Genomic DNA, 5,734 nt, shown 5'->3' with positions numbered 1-5,734 from the left:
CAAGGTTCATGATGTTTTCCACGTCTCGCAACTCAGGCGTTGCTTTTCGGATCCTATCCGTGAAGTGGACCACGAAACGCTTGATCTCCAAGATAACCTTTCATACCGAGAATACCCCGTGTGTATTCTTGATCAAGCTGAGCGTACCACTCGACATCGAAACCTCAAGTTTCTTAAAGTTCAATGGTCAAATCATTCTGAAAAGGAGGCAACTTGGGAAAGAGAGGATCGTCTCCGACTTGAGTATCCTGCGTTATTCCCGACGACTTCTAAATCTCGGGACGAGATTCCTTTGAGTGGGGGTGAGTTGTCACATCCCTGACACCTTAAGCAAGTTAGTCTTGTGCTCATGCCTTCTTTGCATTGCATCTAAGAAATCTTCAACAAGAACAAAGAAAGAGGTGAAGGAAAAACTCAAACCCTAGCCACTTCTTCAAATAAAGGAAATCTCAAAACTAGTTAAAATCAATGAACCCAAAATGGCCTCAAGAAAAGTTCAAACTTTCTGATAAATCATGAAAGTAAATGAGCAATGAAGAACACCATTTTCTTGACACTTTAAGCATATTAAATAAATGCAAAAAGCTTCTGGTTTCAAGTTTTAAATTTGAAATAAGAAACTTTAAATTTTCAAAAATGTTGAAAACTTTGGAAATGGTTGGAAATATTCCAACAAATATTCTAGGGTGCTCAGCATAGTTTTTACAATTTATTTGGGAGTTGAAATAAATAGAAAACCAGTGAAATAGCAAAACAGAAACAAAAACAGAAAGAAAATGAAAAAATCCTTACCTGTCGCCTAACCTGGCCCGGCCCAGCAATTCCTGTCGTCTTCCTCCCCCGCCAGTGGGCAACAGGAGGTGGCCGCCGCGTACTCCGGCGCGGCCACAAACCTGTGCGCCTCCCTGGCCGCCGTCTCACGCTGGCAAGCCCGGGGATAAGCTCCCCGAGCCCGTGGCTATCCATTCCCAGCGCCAGTTCCCCCTCCTCTCGGATCTCTCCTCCCTCCTTCTGCCGCCATTGGAGCCCGAGCAGAGCTCGAGCTCGCCGTCGTTCTAGCCTCCCCTCTTTCCTTCTGAGCCGCGCATTAGCTCCGCCGCAACCCCCTGAAGCTTCCTAGCCACGAGCCCGACGCCCAGATGCAGTGAATCGACGAGCAGGTGTCGTCTTCTTCCTCGGGTCACACTTCACATAGTGCACCGTGGTATGCTGATTACGCAAATTATATCGTAGCCAAATACATACCACCCAGTTTCACCTACCAGCAAAAGAAGAAATTCTTATTTGATTTGAGACACTACTTTTGGGATGATCCTCACCTTTATAAGGAAGGACTAGATGGTGTTATTAGACGTTGTGTGCTTGAACATGAACAGGGACAAATCCTGCAGAAGTGTCATTCCGAAGCCTACGGAGGACACCATGCTGGAGATAGAACTCCTCATAAGGTATTACAATTAGGGTTCTATTGACCCACTCTCTTCAAGGATGCGCGTAAGTTTGTCTTGTCTTGTGACGAATGCCAAAGAATAGGGAACATCAGTAAACGTCAGGAAATGCCTATGAACTATTCACTTGTCATTGAACCATTTGATGTCTGGGGCTTTGATTATATGGGACCCTTCCCGAGTTCCAATGGGTACACTCACATCTTAGTTGCTGTGGATTACGTCACTAAGTGGGTAGAAGCTATCCCCACTAAAAATGCTGATCACCACACCTCTATTAAGATGCTTAAAGAAGTCATTTTCCCAAGATTTGGAGTCCCTAGATATCTGATGATTGATGGCGGTTCACACTTGATTCATGGTGTTTTCCGCAAGATGCTTGCTAAGTATGATGTCAACCATAGAGTTGCATCTCCTTATCATCCTCAGTCTAGTGATCAAGTGGAGTTGAGTAATAGGGAGATCAAATTGATCTTACAAAAGACTGTCAATTGATCTCGAAAGAATTGGTCTAGTAAACTTGACGATGCACTATGGGCTTATAGGACTACTTATACGAATCCCATGGGCATGTCGCCGTATAAAATGGTTTACGGTAAGGCCTGTCATTTACCTCTTGAGCTAGAACACAAGGCTTATTGGGCAATCAAAGAGCTTAACTTCGATTTCAAACTTTCCGGTGAGAAGCGGTTGTTTGATATCAGCTCATTAGATGAATGGAGGGCCCAGGCATATGAGAATGCCAAGTTGTTGAAGGAAAAGGTTAAGAGATGGCACGATAAAAGAATACAGAAACGAGAGTTCAATGTAGGTGATTATGTCCTGCTATACAATTCTCGCTTAAGATTCTTCGCAGGCAAGCTTCTCTCTAAATGGGAAGGTCCTTACGCTGTCGAGGAAGTATATCGTTCCGGTGCCATCAAAATCAATAGCACGGAAGGACATTTTCCTAGAGTGGTAAATGGGCAAAGAATCAAGCATTATATCTCTGGTACTCCCATAAATGTTGAGACCAATATCATAACTCCAAAGGAGTACATAAGGGATGTTTATCAGCCTGTTTTTGACCCTGAAAACGAATAGGTATGTGTTTCGGTAAGTAATTGGACTCCGAAGGTTTTCCAATAGGAAATTTCCTCTGTTTTGGAATTTTTGGAAAATTAGAAAAATAAAAAGAAGTCAGGAGAGCGCACGAGGCGGCTGCTACTGCAACAAAAGACCTTCCAATGGCGCCAGAAATAGGCACGTCGACGGGAGAATACTTGGCTTGATCCTTCTGCTGCAGCTACGCCTTAAGGGACTTCCTGGGCAAGTATGCAAAGGATTTGCCCCATGGCCTTGGAGCCTTGCGTTGGTGTTCCCTCGAAGCGGAAAGGGTGATGTACCGTAGCGGTGGTAAGTATTTCCCTCAGTTTGAGAACCAAGGTATCAATCGAGTGGAGGAGTATCTCAAGATCCTCCACAAACACAAAAGCTTGCTCCCAACGCTATGAAGGGGTTGTCAATCCCTTATAGATTGTTTGCCAAGTGAGAACTGAAAGAAACAAAGTAACAAAGCAAAGTAAAAGCGGAGGTGTAAACGATGGATGTGAATAGACCTGGGGGCTGTAGTGTTTACTAGTGGCTTCTTTCATGAAAGCAAGTAGACGGTGGGTGAACAAATTACTGTCGAGCAATTGATAGAACCGCGCAAAGTCGTGACGATACCTATGCAATGATTATATCTATAGGCATCACGTCCAAAACAAGTAGACCGATAATTTCTGCATCTACAACTATTACTCCACACGTCGACCGCTATCCAGCATGCATCTAGTGTATTAAGTCCATAAGAACAGATTAACGCCTTAAGCAAGATGACATGATGTAGAGGGATAATCTCAAACCAATGATAAAACCCCAATCTTTTTACCCTTGATGGCAACTACTTGATGTGTGCCTTGCTATCCCTACTGTCACTGGGAAAGGTCACCACATGGTAGACCCCAAAACCAAGCACTTCTCCCATTGCAAGAATCATAGATCTAGTTGGCCAAACAAAACCCAAGACTCGAAGAGACTTACAAGGATATCAAATCATTCATATAAGAAATCAACAAAGACTCAAATATATATCATAGATAATCTGATCACAAATCCACAATTCATCGGATCTCGACAAACACACCGCCAAAGAAGATTACATCAGATAGATCTCCATGAAGATCATGGAGAACTTTGTATTGAAGATCCAAGAGAGAGAATAAGCCATCTAGCTACAAACTACGGACCCGTAGGTCTGAAGTGAACTACTCACGAGTCATTGGAGGGGCGATGATGATGATGAAGAAGCCCTCCAACTCCAAAGTCCCCTCCGGCAGGGCGCCGTGAAGGGTCTCCAGATGAGATCTCACGGAAACGGAAGCTTGCAGCGGCGGAAAAGTATTTTCAAGGCTCCCCTGATTTTTTGCTGAATATTTGGGAATATATAGGCCAAGGATCTAGGTCAGGGGGCGGCCAGGGAGGCCAGAATCCCTGACACCGCCGCCTCCCCCTGGTGGCGGAGTGGGAGCTTGTGGGCTCCCTGGAGGCCACCTGGCTTGGCTCACAGGCCCCCTGATCTTCTTCCGTTCGGGAAAAAATTATTTCGGGGTTTTTATTCTGTTTGGACTCCGTTCCAAAATCAGATCTGAAAAGAGTCAAAAACATAGAAAAAACAGGAACTGGCACTTGGCACCGAGTTAATAAGTTAGTCCCCAAAAAGATATAAAAGGTACATAAAACATCCAAAGAAGACAAGATAACATCATGAAACCATCAAAAATTATAGATACGTTTGAGACGTATCAAGCATCCCCAAGCTTAACTCCTGCTCGTCCTCGAGTAGGGAAGTGATAAAGAATGAATTTTTGCTGCTTTCATGCTACCTAGCATAGATGTCCTTTGTAATTCCTCTTATGTGACGTGAATGTTCAGACCCATTAGATTCAAAACAATAGTTTGCTATTGACGTGGAAACAATAATAATTCAAGCAAACTAGCAAGGTAATCATGAACTTTCAAAATAACAAGGCCAAAAGAAAGTTATCCCTACAAAAGCATATAGTCTGGCTATGCTCTATCATCATTGCACAACGAATTTAAGTCATGCACAACCCCGGTATTGGCCAAGTAATTGTTTCACACCTTTACTTTCTCAAACCTTTTCAACTCTCACGCAATACATGAGCGTGAGCCATGGTTATAGAACTATAGATGGTGTGGAATGTGGTGGAGGTTGCAAGACAAAAAAGGAGAAGATAGTCACATTAACTAGGCATATCAATGAGCTGTGGAGATGCTCACCAATAGATATCAATGTGAATGAGTAGGGATTGCCATACTAATGATGCACTAGGGCTACGAGTATGTGAAAGCTCTTAAAGAAAACTAGTGGGTGTGCACCCAACTTGCTTGCTCATGAAGACCTAAGGCAATTTTGAGGAAGCCTATCATTGGAATATACAAGCCAAGTTATATAATGAAAATTTCCCACTAGCTATATGGTGGTGACAAAATGAGAGAATCTAAATCATGAAGATCATGGTGCTTAATATGCACAAGTGTGGGAAAAGTGGTAGCATTGTCCCTTCTCTCTTTTTCTCTCATTTTTTTATTTTTTTATTTTTTTGGTGGGCTCTTTGGCCTCTTTTTTTATTTTTATTTTGGTGGGATTTTTTGGCCTCTTTTATTTCCTCACATGGGACAATGATCCATTAATGATGACCATCACACTGTCAACTCAAAACTTAGAGCAACTATGACTATATGGAATGCCTTCGGTAGTGTACCGTGGCAACGATCTAGCATGGCATAGACATTAATGGAAACATCATGCTAGCTATCGTACAATCATGCAATGGCGATGTAGACGTGGTGGCACATGTCATGGTGGTAGTTTCATGGCAATATATCTCGGAATGACTTTGAAAAAGCCATAGTAGGTAGGTATGGTGGCTGTTTTGAGGGAGGCTAATGGTGGGTTTTGTGCACCGGCGAAAGTTGCACGGCACTAAGAAGATAGTGATGGTGGCAGGTGAAAGTGCATCTAAACCATGGACTCAACATTAGTCATGAAGAACTCATATACTTGTTGCAAAAGTTTTATTAGTAATCGAAACAAAGCATTCAACGCATACTCCTAGGCGAAGGGTTGGTAGGTATAAACCATCGCGCGATCCCGACCGCCACACAAAGGATGACAATCAATAGACTAATCATGCTCAGATTTCATCACATAGAGGTTCACCATACGTGCATGCTACGGG

The sequence above is a fragment of the Hordeum vulgare genome, chromosome 3H (assembly GCF_904849725.1).
Source record: "Hordeum vulgare subsp. vulgare chromosome 3H, MorexV3_pseudomolecules_assembly, whole genome shotgun sequence".
Lineage (NCBI taxonomy): Eukaryota > Viridiplantae > Streptophyta > Magnoliopsida > Poales > Poaceae > Hordeum > Hordeum vulgare.
This window is presented reverse-complemented; position numbering follows the sequence as displayed.